This window comes from Labeo rohita, chromosome 12 (genome assembly GCF_022985175.1).
Source record: "Labeo rohita strain BAU-BD-2019 chromosome 12, IGBB_LRoh.1.0, whole genome shotgun sequence".
NCBI classification, from domain to species: Eukaryota; Metazoa; Chordata; class Actinopteri; order Cypriniformes; family Cyprinidae; genus Labeo; species Labeo rohita.
Window position 1 is genome coordinate 5,035,035 of NC_066880.1, and position 24,705 is coordinate 5,059,739.

The window sequence follows — 24,705 nt, forward strand, 5'->3', positions numbered from 1 at the left end:
TCAAACTATGTGCTGTTCAAACTGTGGAAACTAAATAAATAAATAAATAAATGTATTTGTATGTTGTATGCCAAAAATAAAACTGAACTAAATTAAATTAAATTAAATTAAATTAAACAAACTTAAATTAAATTAAAAATAAAATAAAAAAGACCAGACCACAGAACTTAAATAAAAAAAATAAAAAAATAAAATAAAAAAATAATAGAGACCAAAGTAATCTCATAAAAAATGAATATTATCTAATATAAATAGTAGTATAGTATAAATAATCATTTGAAATTAAATGTTAACATCTAAAAACATTATTAGCATGAAAAAGACAACGGAAATAGTACTATACTGCTTTTTTCAGTGCTGTACCAATTTAAATGAGCCAACACAACAAGAAATTTAATAAAATAGAATTATTAATATTAATTAAATTATTAAATAGTAAAATAAAGGCCATTTATTAAAAACACACACAGATTAGAGAAATCAAATGAAATAATAAAGGAAAAAATAGAGTAATCTCAAATAAAATAAAATATAAAAAAAAATAATTTAAAAAGGCCAGACCACAGCAGTTAAATAAACAAATTGAAATAAACTAAAATAATAGAGACCAAAGTAATCTCATAAAAATGTAATAAAATCTAATAAAATATTAATATAGTAAAAATAAATAAAAATTATTTAAAATATAACGTAAACATCCAAAAACATTATTAGCATGAAAAAGACAACAAAAACAGTCAGTGCTGTACCAACTTAAATTAGCCAAGACAACAAGACATTTAATAAAATAAAATTATTAATATTAAATAAAAACATACACTAATTTATATGATTTAAAAAAATAAATTAAATTTGTGTATTTTCCCTATAACTTTTCTAATATCACATGGATGTCAAATGTCAAAAAAGCAAAACTGTAATATATACATATTATATATATATATATATATATATATATATATATATATATATATATATATATATATATATATATATATATATAGTGTTATTATTCACTGGATAAAAATAGCAATTAACTTTAATAAGTATAATGTAATTTAATTCATATTTTAATTAGCATAATTAGTAATAAAATAGGTTACACTACACATTTCAACTATAATCTATATTTTGACAATACTTGCAAAACAACAAGGCATGATCATGCCAAATTTATAACTGTTTGTGATAACATCATCACATTTTGATTGGCCACTGCTACCATTTCACACAAACACAAAGAAACTGCAGCTTCAGTACACAGTGTAATGCTTCATGAATATATTAATGGTTATTCCAGTGCCACTTGAATCCTGTAATGCATTATAAAAGTACTCATAATATCTTTTTTATAGTGCTACTGTGTGCAGTCAGAGGAGTGCATTTATTAGCATTTTCGAACTGCTTTCAACATGCCTCATCCAGTCACAGCTATCACACATAACAAATGCACTGCAATGAATTAAGAAAACCTGCTGTATGCAACAGCACACATACAGGCTTCAGATAAGCTGACACTGCAGGATCTAATGTGTATTCAGTAGGGACAAACTCCACCATCTGACTGCTACAAAATGATGCTTCATCTTTAAAAATTGCAATGTGAACACTGCCCGAAAATGCCCAAATGCCCAGACGCGCAGGGAAGGGCGAGAAAAATGACTGAAAAATACCATTAAAATCCATGTACGTATACACACACACGAATACAGTCTTCAGTCAAAGAACAGACACATAAAAGTTCAAAGCAAGCATCTGTGTGTACCATATGACAGCAACACTGAAACTTTCACTATAGCACCTGTTTTAACTTCTTTTAACACTTTTAATGAAATCCCCCTCCACATAACATATTTCATATACTCCTGATGTGTGACTCTTCTAACGTCTTGTTCTCAGATCTGTGAGACTGAATTAGCACCTGTCTCTCTCTCCCTTTCTCTCTCATATCTGTGTTTTAATACAGGCAGTGAGCTCTCTGCTGGCTTCTGAGGTCTTTAACTGCATTTGGTTTCTAGGAAACAGAACAGCATCGTCAGAGTGCTCCCTCTATATGCATATATTCACACAAAATATGAGATGAGATACAGTGTATTAGGTGTGTATATACAGTATGATGGAAATAACTAGGACTGGGTAAAAATAAATAAATAAATAAAACATAAAAAATCTATTTTTCGATTTTAATCAATTCTTAAATCCTAAGAATCAGTTAGTCTAGCTTGTTTTCAGTTAATGAAGGGAACCATCCAAAAAAATCGCAATAGCTTTGTGTGTTACTTTTGATATGAAAGTCTCAGATTTCAAATTCTGTTACAATATTCAAACAATAAATGCCGTTTTGAACATGGAATAAACATGAATGAATGTCTGAAGGTATGTTAAAAGAAAGAGTACAACTTATTGAAATCTGTATCCTGTCTCATGTAATTGCTCAATCAGTGTTTCAACCAGGCAAATATGTCAATATATCAATCAATAGAATGTCTTGTAACGTCACATTTACCTCTGTGACCTTAAATTAGTTAGTTAGCTAGGAAAATTAACTCTAGAGAGAATTTTGCTAAATTATATGTATGGAAGCCTGTTTTCACAACTAAATAAAAAATGTTAAAAAAAAAGGTTATTGCAACTTTTTATTTCACAATTCTTACTTTTTTCAGAATTTTGTGATATAAACTCACTATTTTGACTTATTTTCTCAGAATTGCATCATATAAACTTGCAATTCTGACTTTTTTTCTCAGAATTCTTTAATATAAACTTTTGATTCTGACCTTTTTCTCAGAATTGCATCATATACACTCTTATGACTTTTTTCCTCAGAATTGTGTGATATAAACTTGCAATTCTGACTTTTTTCCCCTCAGAATTCCATGATAAAAACTCACAATCCAGATTTTTTCTCTCAGAATTTTATGATATAAACTCACAATTCAGATTTTTTTTCTCAGAATTCTGATATAAACTCTCAGAATTGCGCCTTAAAAAAGTCTTACCTCTGACTTCTTGTTTCTCAGAACTGCGTGATATAAAGTTGCAATTTTGATTTTTTTTCTGTGATAAATTCTGTGATAAAAACTCGCAATTGCACGTTATAAAGTCAGAATGTAAACTCGCAGTTGTGACTTTTCCCCTGCAAATGCGAGTTTATATCTCGCAATTCTGACTTTTTTCTTTTTTCTTGTGATATATTGAGATACGTTTTTCTTTTGTGCAAGCTATAAATTCAGGTTCTGAGGGGGAAAAAGAATTGCGTGTTATAAAGTCAGAATTGCCAGTTCTGAGAAAAAATAAACTTGCAATTTTAAGAGAAAAAAAGAAATGTGAGTTTGTATCATTTAATTCTGAGAAAAAAGTAAGAACTGCGAGATTCTTACTTAAAAGATGAGATAAAAAGTTGCAATTCATTTTTTTTTTTTTTTATTCAGTGATGGAAATGTGCTTCCATATATATGCACCATATAACATATTCATTATAATTTTTACTATTCATCAATGTTTAATTTACGTTTATGTAATTAAAACTAAGAAAAAAATAATAAAACTTAGTTACTATAAAAACTTAATTGACTGTAATTTAAGTGTTTATATACAAATCAGTTCTTTTTAACCTTCAGTGTCATAGTAATGTACTAGCAACTGACTCTCATGTATATTTTACAAGAATTTTTCTTTTCTTAAGTAAATTTAGCAGGTACTGTGCCTGATATATATCCAAAATAATAAATATCGAATTGAAACATGAAATTTGTCAAAACCCAACCTTAGTAACCAAGCCATACATTATCCCATTTATTGCATGTATACTTAGAAAACAAATGTATAAATATATTCCCAATATACTGGAAATTATACACTTTAGCTGTTATCATATACATGTATGTCACAGTCTTCTGCATTTTTCTCAGCTTGGCACTCATCTTACTTGTAGATTAGCTTTTCAAGAAAAACCTGAAAACACCTCTGGGCTACTTAGCAAACAATTTAACACGTCTCCATCAGCAATACCTCTTCCTCCAAGGTACAAACACTCATACATCATGACTTGTCAGCTGACTCTATAGTCCCATGGTTCGTCACTGATCATCAGCATGTGAAGTAAATAAATAATTCATAAATGGAAAGACTGAGAAGGAGCGAACATAAAGACAGCAGCTGAAAGGAAGCCCTGGGGGTGCATGCAGAAGTATAAAATTATGATTAAATCATGATGTCTCTTAACCACTATTTAAAATACAACCTATTCAAATGAAGAACAAACAGACACAAGTATACATTCAGCCAGCACTTAAGCTCCACATTTAGCTCTATAAAATAAACATTATAGTATTTCCCTTTTTAAATAAACATACGCCATGTCTTTTTATAGAACCTCAGATCTTTCCAACATCGTTCTCTCTATAAGCGAGTAAAATAATTTATTAATGCACATAAAAATGTTTCCCTGGATGACCCACGAGTGCCTGTTCTGTCTCTGGAGAATGTCGGTGGGGCACTGGAAATGGAAACAGTCTCGTTTTTCAGCAGAAAGAGTTCCCAGGTGCCCGTAGGTGATGACTTTTCTGTACAGAACAGTCCGTGATTTTCTGCTACATGCCAGACGTAATGTATAAATAGCCCGTGAGCTGTTCGATTCGTCATGCTTCTGCTCTTTGCAATCGTAATGATTCACGCAGGCTTAGATGGACACTGCGAGGTCAGACAAAAAAGTCAAATGGCCACAAACAGGAACAATACTATTGATTACGACAACAGTCCGAGAACCCCTAATGCTACATCCTGACAGGCGGTAATGCGTGATCAATGGTTCTCAACGCCTCTCCGGGTTACGAAACTGATCTGATGATCTTTATGATCTTCACACACAGCTGCTGTCTACTGAGTTGGTGGGTTTGCAAAAATAATGGTTTTGAAGAAGGCAAAGGAGGGTCACAGGAGAATCTTTAGACAAAGATACAGCTCTTTAGAAACTATCTATCAGGGCTCTACACTTACTTTTCTCTTAAAGGGGTCATTGGATGCAAACTTCACTTTTACATGTTGTTTGAACATTAATGTGTAGGCAGTGTATGTACAAATCTACCCTATAATGATAAAAATCCATGCAGTGGTTTTTAATTAAGTAATCGATTTTTCAAATCGAGCCATTCACAGATGCCTATCGGTGTGGCGTCACACCAACAGAGGCCGCATCCACGATAGTTGATTGACATGAGTGTCTTACCTCAGATCAGCTGTAACAGTCCGACTTCCATTGTTTCGATGCCGGAGCAGGGACGTAAGTTAGACAAGAATATCTCAGATTGAGAGATTGAGGTGTTGTGTTGCTGGATGTAATAATGAACATAGTAGTCGTCATTTACTCCGGACATCTGTGCCGCTGAAGATGCAGTGGATTATGTTTGTTTGTGAAGGGAATGCGCCTCCCGATCTACATAAATGCGCCTATGTTCGCACAAATCATTCGTGATCCAGCTTCACCTACAGCAGAAGTGAGTATAAGGGTTTTTTTTATGAATCTCTGCAATTACCTTTCCTAATAATGTGCTAGTTAGCAAGTTTCGCAGCTAAACGTGCTAAATGCGGCTAAAGTAAACAGGCTCGTCACTCCACAGAGAGAAGAGAGGGGCGGGGCGAGCAGAGCTCATTTGCATTTAAAGGAACAATCCCTTAGAATGAGACCCTAAAGCATCATATTAACTTGTGGAAAATGGGCATCCGATGACCCCTTTAACTTAAAAAATTTAGGAGCACAGTCAAAATTTCAGGAGCACCTTCTAATCAATAATCAAAAATTAGCCTTCCCATTACAAGGTGATATTTGACTCCTTAAAGTGATTTACAGGGGAATTTTGTTTTTACCTTTGTAATGACATTTTTCTAACTTTATTAAAAGTATTTCATGAGTATGTCAATCTTTTTTTTAAATTCTATTTTTTAAGCTTTTTAAAATTTCTAATTAAAACAACAGAATAAGAATAAGTAGAATAAGAATAAGTTACCAATATAATTAAAATCAGTATTAACAAAATTAATTTGTACTACAGAGGTGGCACAGAGGAACACAAAGTAGCTTGTAGATGTATTTTCATATGTTTAATGAGGCTCAGAGGTGGCATGAGTGCAATCAAATTAATGTTGAGATTAATGTTTTAAATATAAAAATTATATATAATATAATATATAAAATATATAATATATATATATAATATATAAAAATACAGATATATACAGAATAAGTCACTGATTAAATTACTGAATCATTCATTCATTTGATTTGTTCAAATGGCTGATTCATTCAGGAATAGAGCAAGTGGCTGTCTTTATGAATGGGAAATTGAATCATTGAGTCACTAGATTCATTTAAAAACGCACTTTCATTCATAAATGAAACACTGCTGTGTTTGAATGGAGATGCGCAGCGGCTCAGTTGTGACTTCAGACTATTTTTTATGATGAAAATAGTGTTATAATCAGACAATGTAAATCATTTAATATTAACTTCATCTTTATTTAACTGTTGTATTACATCAATATCTCATTTGCAAACTCCCATAAAAATCATTAAAAGCTGTCACTCATCTTAGTTCATCGCAATCTCACAAAGTTCCATTATAATCAACGAAGCTCTCTACACTGCACAATGAATCTCTTATTTACACAACGGATTCATCAGATGTCTGTGATACATTACTCAGTGTTGCAAAAAACACGTGGAAACCTGTGAAGCTCCTCTCAGCGCAAACACAAATATGCTGATCAGGTCACTCTGGTCCTCTTAAATATGTTTTTTTATAGTCGCACACAGTTTTCAGTCAAAATGGTTGCACTATATACAGCCCGGTCTATGCATTTGCATTTTAAAACACTCATTTTGCTTTTACTTTGTTCCTAGAAGCAATACGATTTAAGAAACCTATAAATGCAACATTTATGCATCAATATCTGTTTTCGTTTGCACCGTAAAAGCTATTTCAGTTGTAACAAATATTATTAGAGTAGGTTTTACAAGAAAATACTATCTGACATGTATCTACATGTCAAATGACCTCTTACAGTAATCCTTCCTCGGTCACACAGGCTGTTTTATATATTTTATATATATAACCCAATTAAACCACACCATTGAACAGCCACTAAGTGGATACTCTTACATGTCCAAACCACAGCGAGTGCTGGACGAAACAGTCTGACTGATGAGAAGAGATCGATTTGGACACAGACGGATCAGTGAAACAAGCAGTGTTAACGGGTCGTGCTTCTTTCTAATCCAGTCCACCCTACTTAGGGGTCACTCTGTCTGGTTTAAGCAGAGTAGTACAGTCTCAACCTAACCATTGGGGAAGTCTGAAACTGTTTAAAGCTTTCCAGTCAAGTTATTCCACAGCTACTCTTTCAAAACAAATTTTATCCCCAAGATGATTAAAATATCTAAATATCCTTGAAACAAGATTTTACTTGACGCAACACTGCTTAAGATATTAAGACTTGTTTTCATGAATTGCATCATATGAACTAAAACATATGTTGAGTTACTGCAACGTCAGTTTATTTTTTATTTAAAACCAATGGAAAAATCTGCCAAGTTACACTCATATTAAAGATAAATTCTTTGAAAACAAGCATTGACATCTTATGCATTGTTATTTCGCAAGTAAATTCATCTTGTTTCAAGGACGTTTAGATATTGTAACTGGAAAACAAGACTACAATGATTAAGAAATAGATTTTTTAAGTGTACAATGCAAGCTAATAACAATAGTGTTACATCATCCATCTTAAATATATAAACTTACATTAAATACAATGATAAAACCAGAAAAACTCTTATAAAGTACAACTAAAAAAAAACCCAGCAGTATTTAACTAAACTGGCTTTCTTAAATCAAATCATTTTATTTTTAACTGATAAAAGAAAAGAAAAAAAAAGAAAAAAGGGGTATGCTTTTAGATTCTTCAAATTAACGTGCTGTTCAAATTGTGCCAAAATAAATAAATAAATAAATAGTTTGCATTTAATGTGGATTTAATGTTAAATCATTTTATTTTTAACTGAAAAAATAAAATAAAATAAAATAAAATAAAATAAATAAAATAAAATAAAACTGATTTTAAAAAGTGCATTATGGTTTCCACAAAAAAAAAAGAAAAAAAAAATATATATATATGAAATATCAAAATGTTAACCGTTTTCAGCATTGCCGATAAGAAATATATATATATATATATATATATATATATATATATATTTTTTTTTTTTTTTGCACAGCAAATCAGCATATTTCTGATTTGTGAAGGAGGATGTGACACCGAAGACTGAAGCAATGATGCTAACAAAAATCAGCTTTGCATCACAGGAATTAATAACATTTGAAAACATTAAAAATATATATATATATAAAATGTAATAATATTATTTCACTATAATATTTCCCACCATTTAACCTACAGTATGTGTAGTGTTCAGTGTAAACGTGATTCATTTATGTACTCGACAAACATTGCTGTGTAACAAAATGGCCAAAAGATATAAAAGCATGTGTTTTTGAGTCTTCGGGTTCATTGCAAGCGAAAAAGATGACCGTGATCTTCAAAATAATCGACATCACTGCAGTGTAACAGGCTCTGCAATCTATTCTACCCTCCATATCTCTGCTTTACACTGTGACGCTCACACGACTGCTTTTTCTCCCCAGAACAGCTCATTCACATTTCCGCTCATTCACATTTTCCGTGTGTTTGCTTTTCTGTGTATCTGCCTCACACTTTTGCACAAAACCTTCCCCCGGGTATGATTTGGGGCACGCTCCCCGTATGCATCTCTGTTGCTCTTTCTTTGCTTTGTCATCCTCCGCAGCCTGTTCTCATCTAGTCACAGGTGCCTGTACGTGTTCGGATGAGTGTGGTATTTCAAAGCAATTAGCATGAATGCACGTTTCCCCTGCAGTCTAATTTACTGCGTGATGTGTGAAGTGGCTTTTGTATCCCGTGAGTGTATGGGATGAGTGTGCGTGTGCGAAAGGATGATCTTATTGAGCATTAGCAATGAAATGTTTATCAAGGCTGCCTTTTTCCTCTGTTCAGTCAATCAAGAGGTTATTCCACTCCGACAAGACTCTGCAATAAGAAACTGAATGATAATAACAAAACAGTATTTCAGTGCATAAAAAAAATCACTAACCACCCACAAACTAGTTTAGCAGGCGTTAAATGCGCTGAAAATGCCTTCACTGCATTTCCCTGACTGCAAGTCATTATTGTTGTTTTCTGAGCAAACATAGCTTTTTTCTATGTAAATTTGCTCTATTATATATATACTATTCACCTGATGCAGGTTACATTATTACTGTGCATTATGTAATAAGGCATTTCAGCATGTTTGTGTACATTTCTATTATAACCTGGAATGCATTCACTCCTTCTGCATTTTAAAGAGTCGATTCAGGTCTCTGGATCAGTGCAGTGCTGTACATTTACAGTAAACTACAGCAGATCGCAGTAGTCTGCTGCATACACTGTATTTCACCACTATTGATATGTATCATTCTTTAGTAAACTGGACACTAAAATAAGTCATTGCAAGCAAATAAATAGTGCTATCATTGTGTGCAATTCACTCTTAGTAAATCCGCCCTCTGTGCATTTGGGAACAGACAGAGAGAGGGAGAGAGGGATTATTGACTTGCATGAGTGTCTATGCGTATGTGTTTTAAAGTGAGCCATATTCTGTTTTACTGAATTCTGTCTCTCACATAACTTGTTCTGTCAAGAGAGCTACTGAGGAGTGAAGCTCATGGGAAATCCTGAGGTGGGAGACCAGATAAAGATGCACGAACGCTAGGAGATTTCAGAAACGACAGAGCGAGAGATATAAAGTGATAGAGAGATAAATGAGGTGATATAACCTTTGGTGCGGTAAACAAATCAGCTTTATGAATATAGTACTTCCATAAAATACCAATGGTGTCATGAAATGCCTTAAAGCCTTTAAACGTGCCATAAGAAATGAGAAAATTCTTATGGTTTGAGAAATGAAAGGGATGGGAAAGAGGGAGGGAAAAACAAAGGAAAGGAATGGGGAAAGGGAAATATGGTAGGAAGTATGAGAATGGAAAGGCAAAGGGAACAGAAACAAGAAAGGTAAGAAAAGAAAGGGAAAAAATGGAAAGAAAATGGAAAGCAAAAGTATGACAAAAGAAAGAGAAAAGTAAAAATGTTGAGAATGGAAAAGGAAGTGGAATGGAAATGAAAGGGGAAGGGGAAAATAAAACTGAAGGAGATGGGGAAAAGAAAAACAAGAAAGGAAAATGGAAAAATAAAAGGAAATGCAAGTGGAAGAGTAAAAGATAAGCAAAGGGACAAGGAAAAAAGGGAAATGGAAAAAGGTAAGGAACAGGAAGTGATGAAAAAGGGAAAGGGAAGATGAAAAGAAACTAAAGTGGAAGATAAAACCAAAGGGAAAAGAGGAACAAGGAAAAGGGAAATGGAAAGGGAATGAACAAGAAAGAGGAAGGAAATGGAAGAGGAAAATAAATGAAAGGGGAAGGAGAAGGTGAAAGAACAAGAAGAGGAAAAATGAAAGAAAAAGAGAAAAAGTTAAAAAAAGAAATGGGAAAGGGAAGGAAAAATGAAAGGAGAAAAAAGGGTAATGAGTCGAAATGAAAGGAAAAGGGGAAAATAAAACTGAAGGAAAGAGGAAACGGAAACAGGAACAAGAAGGGCAAATAAAAAAAAAAAATGAGAGGAACGGGAAAAGAAAAGTGACAGGACAGAAATAAGGGGAAGAGGAAAAGAGAAGATACAAGATACAGGAAAATAGTTAAGAAAACAGGAAAGGGAAGATGAATGGAAATGAAAGAGGAAGAAGAAAAGAGACAGAAAGAAGAAGGGACAGGGAAAGGGAATTGGAAATGGAAGAGATGAGATGGGGAAATAAAGTATATAAAGGAAAATAAAATAAAATCGGAAGACACAATTAAGCAGCAAAAGGACAAGAGAAACAAGTAAATAGGAAATGGAAAGGGAATGAATGAGGAACAGGAAGGAAAGGGAAGAGGAAATAAATGAAAGGAGAAGGTAAAAGGAAGAAAGGCAAAAACAAACAGGGAAAAACAAAGGAGAAAGCAAAAGGGTAAAGGGTGAGAAGGGATATTCAAGTGGAATACAAATGAAAGGGAAGGGGAAAATAAAACTCTAGGAAAGGGGAACAAGAAGGAAAATGGAAAAGGGAAGGGGTGATGAAGGAAGTGCAAATGGAAATGAAAGAGGAAGGGAAAAAGAAAAGCGACAGGACAAAAAGAAGGAGAAGAGGAAAAGAAGTGGACACTGAAAGAAAATTGCAAAAGGAAAATGAATGGAAATAAAAGAGGAAGGGGAAAGGAAAAGGGAAGGAAAGGGGAAAAGAAAGTAGAATGGAAATTAAAGAGGAAGGGGGAAAAGTGACAGGACAGAAAGAAGGGGAAGAGGAAAAGAAGGAACAAGAAGAGAAAATAGATTTTTGGGAAAGGGAAGATGAAAAATGAATGTGGAAGGAGACTGGAAAAAAAAGAGTAAGGGAAAGGAAGGAGGAAGTAAAATTGAAATGAAAGGAAAAGGGGAAAAAGCGACAGGACAGAAACGAGGGAAAGGAAAAGAAGGTACAAGAACAGAGAACGGAAGGGGGAAAGGGAACGAATGAGATGGGAAAGGCAAGGAAAGCTGAAAATAAATGAAAGCGGAGTAAGACTGGAAAAAAGATTAAGTGAAAGGGAAAAGGAAGTAAAATGGAAAAGAAAGAGAAAGGGGAAAGAAAGGTGACAGGACAGAACAAAGGGGAAGGGGAAAATAAGGTACAAGAAGAGACAATGAAAGGGGAAAAGGAAGGGATAAGATGGGAAAGGGAAGAGGAAAATAAATGAAAATGGAAGGAGAGTGGAAAGAAAGGGAAAGAGAAAAGGAAGTAGAATGGAAATTAAAGAAGAAGGGGGAAAGCAACAGGTCAGAAAGAAGAACAGAAAACGGCAAGATAAAAAAGAGAAAATGGACAGGGAAGGAATAAGATGGGAACGGGAAGAGGAAAAGAAATGAAAGCCGAAGAAGACAGTGAAAAGAAAGGGAAAAGGAAAACGGAAGTAGAATGGAAATGAAACAGGAAGGGCAAAAGAAAATTGACAAGACAAAAGGAAGGGGAAGAAGAACGGAAGGAACAAAAAGAGAAAATGAAATGGGAAAAGGGAAGGAATGAGATGGGAAAGGCAAGGAAAGAGGAAAATAAATGAAAGTGGAAGGAGACTGGAAAAAAGATTAAGTGAAAGGGAAAAGAAAGTAAAATGGAAATGAAAGAGAAAAGGGAAAGAAAGGTGACAGGAGAAAAAGAAAGGAAAATGAAGAAATGGAAAGGGAAGGGGAAAATAAACAAGAAAACAAGAGGAAAGAGAAGAAAGACTACAAACCAAAGGAACAGTAGACAAGTAAACAACTCGAGGATGAGGACTGCATGTGCCATCACTGACTCTCTGTGATCCAAGCTCATGTTTCATCACACATTCTTCTCTTTTACTGAGACAAATCGGTACTTTCATGACAACCATAAGCATCCTTAACAATCTCACACAGCAGGATAATCACTTCATTGCAGGCTTTTTTGTCTCCCTAACGATGTTTCTCTCCTCGAAGTGCTGTTTGAAATCACTGCCTCAACACTTAGCAATAAGCCATACGGTATTTGTCTTGCGCAGACATGCTAACACAACAAACAGAGAAGTATAGACATTAGCCTCCTGCAGGCGAAGCCAAATCAGCCTCCAATGCTGGTTTAATTCATGGTATTAATGACTTTCTGTGAACTGTGACACAGGCAGCTTTTAGCATCAAGAGTATTTGCTTAATCAAAGGGCTACAGGAAGTAATGAGCTGTCTGGACTAGATAGCCGAGTATTTCTGCTCTATTAGGACGAGTCAGTTGTGTGGCGGATGAATTAGAGGAGCAGTATCAAAGGTCTGAAGGTTATGATGTTTCATTCACTTATTGACACTTTGGTCTTCTGCTTTGTTTGGTGTCAGACACCTTTCAGAGGTTAACAGGGTGAAGGTTCAAAGATTGATTTATTATGTGGACTCCATTTAACACAGTGTGTTCCCATGAGAAGACCCTTCAAAGATGGACTCTTTTCTCGATGAAGTATTCAAATAAGATATTGGTATTGGTAGTATATGAAGTCATGGATTCAAGATGGAGATGGATTTGATCTTTGAACTTTCAACCTGTTTGTAACAAACAAGTGTAAATAGTAGTAGTAGTAGTAGTATGGTCATGGTTATATTATATTTAAGATTACATTTTATTATATATATATATATATATATATATATATATATATATATATATATATATATATATATATATATATATATATATATATATATTACATATGTTTTTTATAAATATAGTAGCCAACATTTGAAGTGGATCAAAAAAGTTATCCTGACAAGAACGGGTATTGTTTTGGTTTTTGGACAACTTTGATGAAAGGTTTTGATGTTGAGTACTGTGCTTAAATATTTTATTTACATAGTAACTAAACAATTCATGTTTGTAACATTCTGTTTGTAACAAACAAGTGTAAATACATTATTAGTAGTAGTAGCAGTAGTAGTAGTAAGGTTTGTGGTTATGTGTTATACTTAATACATTTTATTTTTTTATATATATTTAATAAATATTTAAATATTTTACTTACATAATAACTAAATTCATGTTTGTAACATTCTGTTTGTAACAAACAAGTGTAAAAACATGATTATGATTATGATGATGATGATGATGATGATGACGATTTTTATTATTATTAGGTTCATAGTTCTGTGTTATACTTAATATATTTTATTTATTTTTATATTTTGTGTGTTATTTACAAATAGTTAATAATAATTCTTATATAATAATAAATATTTTATAACTAAAATAATTCATGTTTGTAAAATTCTATTTGTAACAAGTGTGAAATAATAATAATAATAATAATAATACATTATTATTATTACTATTATTACTATTATTCATGGTTATGTGTTATACTTAAAATACATTTTTATTTGTTTTTATATTTTGTGTGATTTATAAATAGTTAAATATTTTATTTACATAGTAAATAAAATAAAGTATGTTTGGAAGAATTCTATTTTCAACAAACCAATGTAAATTTATTTATTATTATTATTATTATTATTATTATTATTATTATTATTATTATTATTATTATTATATTGCATGGCTGTGTTATATTTAATATTATTGCTTATATTTAATGTGTTATTTAGAAATATCTGAATATTTTATTTGCATAGTAATTCATGACATTACACAGGTTTATAATTATAATAATAATAATAATAATAATAATAATTATTATTATTATTATTACTACTACTACTACTACTAATAATAATAATAATTATTATTATTATTATTATTTATTATTATTATGTCTTATATTTAATATTATATATTTTTATACAATTTGTGTCATTATAAAAAATAAATCTATTATTATTGTCATTATGTAATGCTAAATAAAAATAATAACAATTGTTATTATTATGACTATTTATTAATTTATTTTAATATTTATTTACGTATTATAAAAAAGGAAGAAAATATGTCGGTGCCATGATTTAATATTTAGCCCATATACTCCAGAAATGTTGAGCTGTGGTGCTCAAGCTGAACATGCAGGTTTGAATCTGCCCTGCATGTCTTGATCCCATTCCTGCTGTCAGTGCTCTCTATGCCCTTTCATTAGTTTTCAACAAAAAATGTCCTCAAATAAACATCAAACAGCAAAGGCACTCACTTCACACAAGGCTCATGAATCAGAACGAATCACAACAAAATCTGCAACACAATGGTTCACGAGGAAAACCTCTGTCATGCATTGTCAACCAATGCCACGGCATGTGAAGAATCACTAGATTTTCCCATCCACATCATTGCCATACATAACTAGGCCTGTATGTCAATGGTCTGAGGGTGATTTATACAGCCGAACGCCGCTGCTCTCTGGAGAGAATCAAATCCCTCTCAAATCCTACAACCAACTCCTCTGCAAAGTGGCCCAAATTGAATCATTTCAGAGAAGGAGCCGAGTACAGAATGCTCTCCACACAGCAGACTCAGAAAGCGTTCTTTATCTCTTTCCCAATCGTTCTCTTTCTATCTTATGAAATCTTCCATTTAACCCTCTGACAGCACAAGCTCTGTATCGAACCACAACCGTCCTTTCAGGGGCTGTAATAGAGCAACGCTGTGTCTCCAACAGCAAACAGCTTTGTGTGCACATCTCTGTGCGTACCAAAAAAAAAAAGTGACATTAAGCCGAAGCAAAGCACCTGACACCACACCACACATGCAAACCGTGCTTCAACAACTTCTTCTCCGCCAGTGGAATCTACCCAAACATTATTAGCATTCATCTGCCGCCCCTCCTCTCCTTTCGTCTGGATGACGGCGCGACCCCGGCTCAGAGCTCCAGCCGAGCGGTGGATTTTAAGTGCGGCTGTAAGAAGATAAGCCTTATAAGCCGCAGACATGCACCTCTCAACTGCGTCTGGCAATCTGATGAAGCGCACATCATCGCATACACGGCTGAATGCCGTGCGTTTACTTCACACAGCGCAGAAGGAGATACTCAACAGATACCGCACGCTGAATACAGATCTCTTTTATCCTGATGCTGACTTCTTGTCTCATGCATTCTAGAAAAAATAAAGTGTCATTACTCACTTTCTATAGTCGGTTGATGCACAGCAACTTCCTTCTATAACTCACTCACTCAGTGCCTACAAAACACATTTGATGCGATGCATGAAAATGAAAAATATTGGACGTTACCTAAGGATAGAAGTCCACAAATGTGCATCCGGTGTCGTTGGTAAAGTTTCCAAAGAGACTTTCTGTCCCATGCGTACCATTGTCACCGCGTGCCTGCGCTCCCTTGTCGAGCGTCTGCTGCTCTGCTCCGTTCAGGATGCGTGTGTGTGCGCGTGTGTGGGAGAATCCTCTCTCACTCCTCCGCTGCAGCAGCTCGGGCGAGCTGAGCGCTCTGATTGGCCGTCTCAGAGCTCAAGGAGCGTCCGTCATGCATGCGCCAGCCCTCGCTCTCTCTCTCTCTCTCTCTTCGACTCTGTTTCTCACAGGCTGCGTGCCTACTATTATTTTTATTACGTCTGATCTGGAGTTAACTTCATTTCTTACTTTGATCATATTCATATTAATCAACACCAGTATTTTATTTTCTCCATTGCACACTGATTCTCTGTTGCTTTGTTTTCCTGTCTTTCTGGAAATGTGTTTATTACTTTCGGCTCAAGGCTGCACTGACATTGTCAACCAGTCTTTTCAGAGATATTTTTGACACACTAAATCAGTTATGAATCAAATGTGTTTCATAATTGATGAACTCTGCAGCTGTTACTGAACTGAACTCATTTGAAAACTACACAGTTGTAGTTCTGTAGAGCTGCTTAAAACTACAACAGCATTTTAGTGCCACGTTTAAAAAAAAAAAGAAAAGACGAAAGTACGAGAATAAAATCAAAATATTTTGAAGATAAAGTCGAAATACTACAAGAATAAATTCGAAATATTTCGAGAATAAAGTCGAAATACTTCGAGAATAAAGTAAATATTTAGAGAATAAAGTCGAAATACTATGAGAATAATGTTGAAATATTTTGTGAATAAAATCGAAATACTACAACAAAAAAGTCTACACACTATGAGAATAAAGTTGAAATACTACAAGAATAAATCCAAAATATTTTGAGAATAAAGTTGAAATATTTCAAAAATGAAGTTGAAATACTACGAGAATAAAGTCGAAATATTTTTGAGAAAAAAAGTCGAAATATTACAAGAATAAAGTCGAAATATTATGAGAAAAAAGTTGAAATACTACCAGAATAAATCCAAAATATTTTGAGAATAAAGTTGAAATATTTCGAAAACAAAGTCGAAATACTACGAGCATAAAGTCGAAATATTTTTGAGAAAAAAAGTCGAAATATTACAAGAATAAAGTCGAAATTTTATGAGAATAAAGTTGAAATACTACAAGAATAAATCCAAAATATTTTTTAGAATAAATTCAAGGACAAAGTCAAAATACTATGAGAATAAAGTCAAAATATTTCAGGAATAAAATTGAAATACTACAAGAATAGTCTAAACACTATGAGAATAAAGTCGAAATACTACAAGAATAAATCCAAAATATTTTGAGAATAAAGTTGAAACATTCTGAGAACAAAGTCAAAATGCTACGAGAATAAAGTCAAAATATTTCAAGAATAAAGTCAAAATACTATGAAAATAAAGTCTAAATATTTTGAGAAAAATATTACAAGAATAAAGTCGAAATTTTATGAGAATAAATTTGAAATACTAAGAGAATAGTCAATATATTTAGAAAATAAAATCTAAAAATTCCAAAAAAAGTCTAAATACTACAAGAATAAATTTGAAATATTACAAGAATAAAGTCTAAATATTTCGAGAATAAAGTCTAAATATTTTAAGAATAAAGTCAAACTACTATGAGAATAAAGTAGAAATATTACAAGAATAAAGACAAAATATTTCTAGAATAAAGTCTACATACAATGAGAATAAAGTCTACATACAATGAGAACAAAGTCAAAATATTTCGAGAATAAAGTCTATTTCAAAAATAAGTTCAAAATATTTCAAGAATAAATTTGAAATGTTTTGAGAATTTCAATTGTAGAAATTAAAGTTATAATATTTTGAGAGTATAGCCTATATTTTGCGTAATGACTGATGACTGATTCACATGCCACCTAAACTGAGGTGAATACAGCGATCTGTCACGCCACATTAAAAACACATTATTGTAATAAACATATTGTTTGTATTTCGCTATAAAACTGACAGAATTTGAAAGCTGAGACTTTGGAATATCTCCCGTTTCACCCATACTGGGTAATTTGCATGCGTAATAGGCTAGAATTTACTCTCAAAATATTATAACTTTAATCTCATAATTGCTACTAATTAATTCTCGTAATTTTGACTTTATTCTCAAAATATTTTGACTTTATTCTCAAAATATTTTGACTTTATTCTTGTAATTACGACTGTATTCTCGAAATATTACGACTTTAATCCCGTAATCTTTGATTTTTTTTATTTTATTTATTTATTTTTTTTTTTTTAATGTGGCACTAAAACACCATGGTATAAAACTGGATTGAGGGAATAATTCAAACATACCTGAGAATTTGCTAGAAATCTACTCTCTCATAAGCCATACAAAATGTAGATGAGTTAGTTTCTTCATCAGAATAGATTTAGAGAAATTTAGCATTGCATCGCTTGCACACCAGTGGATCCTTTGCAGTGAATGGGTGCCATCAGAATGAGTATCCAAACGGCTGATAAAAACATCACAATAATCCACAAGTAATCCACACCACTCCAGTCCATCAATTAACATCTTGTGAAGTGAAAAGCTGTGTGTTTGTAAGAAGCAAATTCATCTTTAAGACGTTTCTATCTCCAGTGAAAAGTTGTTTAATCTGAAACAGGAGAGAAATATGCACAGATCAAGCAACATTCACAGGCAAAAACAGTCCAAAATAATTCAAAACAAATGTGTAAATTGATTTTGATGCAAGAACAACAGTCGTGTGGATTACTTGTGGATTACTGTGATGTTTTCATCAGCTGTTTGGACTGTTTGGACGGCACCCATTCAAAGCATGTGAGACTGAAGTAATGACGCTGAAAATTCTGCTTTGCATCACAGGAATAAATAACATGTTACAATACATAAAAAAGCTGATGTAATTATCCAGTCATAAAAATGGAATCTACAGAATTTGCCAGGAAAAAGTGAAAGCACCACATAGCATTTTTGGAAAAAAAAAATAAAAAAAATAAATAAATAAAATAATAAAAAAATAAAAAATATATGTTTTCATATAAAATCAATAACTATAGATGTTTTCGATTATTAAAATTTAATTATACCATTAAAATCGAATGCAGAAAATGATTGGAAAACAGAATTTGAAAATAAAAACTAAAAACAATGGAATCCAGGAAAATTCACAGTCTGGAAAAAATGAAAACGGCATTTGGGAAAAAATAAAACGGATTTCACAGGGCCCTACCAAGAACTAAAAAGACTTAAACCCATGACTGTCACACAGCCCATATATTTCATTATTAAGCTTTATGTGAGGCCAAATAGCTCAAATAATGCTCAAAACTGCTCAACCGACTTGCAAAGAATGCATCAATATTGATGCAAACCAACCAGACAGAAGCAAACAAAACCATTTACTCATCCATCTCCACTGATAACACAGCACAGAACAGTTTGCAATGCATTGCAGCAATAATAAAGTAAACAGTCAGTCAGGTCCAAAAGTAAACAGAAAATAAATTGGATACACTATATGTCAAACTACCAGATGTGCAGGCTAAATGCAGCTGAACGTCTCACAGCTTATAGCTTTCATTTTATTATATCGGTTTGTCATCCCTCGCTCATTTTCTCCTCACGCTCCCGCAGGTGGGTTGAAGTCCAGCGGCGTATCTTTTCTCTCTGTCTTCTCTCTGGGGCTTTGAAGGGAAACTTAATGAATAATGAAGAAAAGAAGAGACACAGCGAAGGAGGGAGCGAAAAAAACGAGCCAAGGAGATGGGGAGTGAGAATGAGAGGCCCTTCACGAGCCTCCATCGCCTTTGAAAGGATAGATATAAAAAAAAAGATAGAAAAGAAGGAGTGAAGGCCTCTCCAGCGTGTTCAGCCATCAATTAGGCGGACAGCAGGAGGAGGTGTGGAAGAGAGGGGAGCGCGAGGTGGAGCGTGTGAAGTGTCGGACGATTAAACCGGTGAGAAGGAGAGGTGAAGGCTGAGGAAAAGAGGACTGCTGAAAGACAGCGGGGACGCTAGGCAGTCACTGACTTCTCAACTTCACTCATTCCAGCCATTTATCATTCGCACAGGCTACATGGCCTGTCCCCGGAGTGCAAGCGTTAACGTTTGCCACACACACACACGACTGACTGTCGAAGAGTTTCCACTCAAATGTGTTTGTGGTAAAATCAATGATGACCTTTCAACCATGACTGTTTGGTGTTGCGCTGCTGAAGCTTCAGAACCTTCAGAACCTTCTAATCTACAGGAAACTACTACTATCCATTTCTTTCTTGAATATCTTTACAAATTTTGGAAATTTTTTCTAGAACAAGAGAAAGACTTAAGCAGACTGGTAACACTTCCATACTTAACCTTAGTTAAGTACATTAGTTAACATAAACTACCATGCAATTCTTCTAAAACATGAAAAATGTATAAATACTGAAACAAACGTATTGCTCATTGCTTGTTAATGCTAGTTAATGCATTAACTAAAGTTAAGGGGCGACCAATATGTGTTTTTCAGGGTAGAAATAAATCAAGTAGACCGATAACCAATATTTTTAACCGATATATATCTCTGGTGTAAAAATGTACGTTTTTAAAGTTAAAATTTAAATATTTAAGAATAACAAGTGCTCTGATAAAAATGTTTAAAGTTGTTAAAGTGTTACCAACAGACAAATAAAATAAAATAACTAAAATAAAATAAAATGAAAATAAAATAAAATAAAATAAAATAAAATAAAATAAAATAAAATAAAATAAAATAAAAGATCAGAATAGAATATGTTCTGAGTGCAAATTAAAAATATATGATCTGATAACAGTAAATATTATTAGACCTCGGAGGTACCATATATAGCCAAATCCTCAAAATGTAATGTTACTGGTCAAAATACAACAAAAGTAAGATAAGATTAATTACATTAAACACTGAAATAAAATAAATAAAATAAAATAAAATAAAATAAAATAAAATAAAATAAAATAAAATAAAATAAAATAAAATAAAAGAATATGATATGTTCTTAGTGAAAAATAAAATATATTTATCTCACAAAAGTGAATATTATTAGACCTCGGAGATACTATATAAAGCCAAATCCTCAAAATGTAATGTTACTGGTCAAAATACAACAAAAGTAAGATAATATTAATTACATTAAACACTGAATTAAAATAAAATAAAATAAAATTAAATTAAAAAAAAAATGTTTAAATAATGGTATGATGTGTGGGTAATTTAAAAATGTATTCATCTGCAAAGAGTGAATATTATTCATTATAATAATATTATAGCATACAGAAGACCAGGTTTACTAAGAAAGGTTATTATTTTATTTTGGTGTTAGCAAAATAAAAAAAAAAAAAATAAATAAAAAAAAAAATAAAATAAAATAAAATAAAATAAAATAAAATAAAATAAAATAGTCAGAGTATGATATGTTCTGAGTGTAAATTAAAAATATATTTATATGATAAAAGTGAATATTATTAGACTTCAGAGATACCATATATAGGCAAAATCAAAATACAAAAAAAGTAAGATAAGATTAATTACATTAAACACTGAATTAAACTAAATCAAATAAAAATATAAAAGAAAAATCAAGTTAAAACTTAAGTAACAAGTTGAAGAAAATGTAAAACAAATTAAATAAAACATAAAAACAAACAAACAATCTAAACCAAATAAACCAAATAAAATGTCTGCGTATGATTTATATATATATATAAAAACCCAACAAAGTCTGTGTCCAAAACATGATCCCTTATATTTCATAGTGAAGCTGGAGTAAAGCAAACAAGTGTGGTTGGAGTTTTAAAATAAAAATATCCCCTAAAGACAGAGTATGTGTTCTCTTTCCATTTTGTTGATAAAATCTGCAGTGCTATATCCCGCTCCAGAGCTGTTAGTATGTTACGATCATCCTCACCCGTCGCAAGAGCAAGCAGTGATGACAGAGCATGTACTGTCTCATGTATGCTGGTCTTCATTTGAAAATAAAAATGATAAGCAATTATAGTGACAACACATATGAATTTACCAGGTTCAAGCCATCAAGCCATTATACATTTATATTAATAGAACATATGAGCATATTTACCTGAGGCAATATGAATGTACAACATGTTGATGAGAAATCAACAACATACTTGGATGCTGTTGGTGATATATAGGACTGACTGCTTGGCACATATTGATGAGTCTTTAACAGTATGATTTTTATGATGTGTTAAAGACAAGACAGGCCTTCAACACTGACATACGGTTTTATGGTGGCTGTGATTGACATATTGATCTGAAAAAACAGTTTCTTTTCCCTTTGGTGTCTTCAGATAATAAAGCTTAAGACATGATTCAACAACAGCCAATCGTCCATAGGACAGAAAGAAAACAAAAAGATTTCTAATGTTTTTTTTTTTTTTGTTTGTTTGTACCAACCAGACAGAGATTAAGTGGAGAGAAAATTCTGCTTTTACTTCTAAGATTTTTTGTTCCTAAGAAAAACACCATCGTAATGTCCATGTTTTAATCTGTGTGTTTCAAACTGTGCTCAGATTTGGCAACATACCACAGTCTTCAACTAATTACTCAGTAATCAATATAAACAAATAACATGTTTCAAACAACATAATTCACATCAAACTTTTTAAACATCAAATGAGCCGATCTGCTATTTATATTAATTGTATATTATACACAGTTTATCAGTAATCTGATATCTATATTTATTTTTCCTGAATTTTGAAAGTAACTTAAAGAAAAAAATAAATAAATAAATAAATAAATAAACAGAAACAAACAAAAAAAAACCCTGCTAAATAGTCAATAATGAATAATAATGAATTATTATTATTATTATTATTATTATTATTATTATTATTATTACTACTTAATATAGTGATATATTTTAAAAATGAACAAAAAGGAAACAAATAATATAATACAAATAACAAAGAGAAATTGGAATTAAATTAAGATAAATTGTAATGCTTTAATAATAATAATAATAATAATAATAATAATATAATATTATTATTATTATTATTATTATTATTATATATAGTGACCACTTACTATTCACTGTTTTACTTTATTTTTCTAAAAAAAAACCATGACAACAGACTCAAATAAATAAATACCAACAACAATTATTGTAATTTATAATAATAATAATAATAATAATAATAATAATAATAATAATAATAATAATAATAATAATAATAATAATATGGTTATTATTGCTATTATTATTTATTATTATTATTATTGTTATTATATATTGTGATTTATTTTCTATTTTCTAATAAAAAGGAAATACATAAAATAGTCTATTCATGTCACAGTATCCATGATAGCAATAATAATAATACATTATTATTTAATATAGTGATTGATAATTATGTGAAAGAAAGAAAGAAAGAAAGAAAGAAAGAAAGAAAGAAAGAAAGAAAGAAAGAAAGAAAGAAAGAAAGAAAGAAAGAAAGAAAAAGAAAGAAAGAACACTTTTACGGAATATAATTATCTGTAATAATAAATTATTATTATTATTATTATTATTATTATTATTATTATTATTATTATTATTATTATTATTATTATTATTATTATATAGTGACCACTCGCTATTCACTATTTTAGAAGTTGAGATATTTTAATGCTTTATTTTTCTAAAAAAAAAACAAACAAACATGACAACAGACTTAAATAAATAAATTAATAAATAACAACAACAACAATTATTATAACGTATATTATTATTATTATTATTATTATTATTATTATTATTATTTTTATTATTTATTGTGATTTATTTTCTACATTAATAAAAAGGAAATACATAAACTATTCTATTCATATCACAGTATTCATGATAGCAATAATAATAATAATAATAATAATAATAAAAATGATTTAATATAGTGATTGATAATTATGTAAAAGAAAGCAAGAAAGAAAAAGAAAGAAAAAAAAAAAGAAAGAAAGAAAGAAAGAAAGAAAGAAAGAAAGAAAGAAAGAAAGAAAGAAAGAAACACTTTTATGGAATATAATTATCTGTAATAGTACATTATTATTATTATTATTATTATCAATATCAATATAGTGAAAGAAAGAAATAAAGAAAGAAAGAAAGAAAGAAAAAGAAAAAGAAAGGACACTTGTAATGCGGAATCAAATGAATAGCTGCGTCATTGTTCGCCTCTCAAATGAATGTGAATGCAGCTTGGTTCTTAAAAGGCCGCAGATCCGCTGGCCAAGCAGCACCTCCAGCACAAGCACCAGCACCATATCTGTGGAAATGAGGAACGTGATTGGCCGTGTGATCGGGGATTGGCCGAGGAGGCAGAGTCTCAGCCGTTTGGGCAATTAATCTGCGTCGCGCTCAATGGAGAGAGATTATGCAGTCAAGTGAATCTCATTTCAAACTGCTGCTCTGGTGGGAGGGTATGCGTGGGCTACTCCATGACACAAAGACAAATGACCAGCGAGCGGTCGAGTGCGAGCAAAAGATTGGAGAACCAAAGGGGGAAGCCGTACGGATTCAGTCGAAGTCCATAATCCACTACTGGTCTTGACTTCAAAAGAGAAGTCAAAGATTACGAGTTTCTGCACCGATTAAATAACCACGGGCGCTAGCAATACCAAGGTCATGGGTTCGATTCCCAAAGCAAACCTTGAATGCTTATATAAAAGCAACTGCCAAATGTATAAATGCTAATCATTAGGGGACCATGATTTGTTCTGAAAATGTTCTATGTGTCTCTGAAT

The 24,705-nt window shown here is 31.9% G+C and overlaps 1 protein-coding gene across 3 annotated transcripts in view; it reads right to left on the minus strand.

Moving 5' to 3' along the window:
• LOC127174365 (cadherin-18) overlaps nt 1-24,705 on the minus strand; it is a 277,340-nt gene that overhangs the window by 109,195 nt on the left and 143,440 nt on the right. Inside the window, exon 1 of one of the 3 annotated variants that reach the window (XM_051124767.1) lies at nt 15,872-16,018. The exons of the other annotated variants lie outside the window; for them this stretch is intronic. The gene's annotated coding sequence lies outside the window, so the exon portion shown is untranslated. Of the gene's footprint in view, nt 1-15,871; nt 16,019-24,705 lie in introns of those variants that run through there. 3 annotated transcript variants of the gene reach the window in all.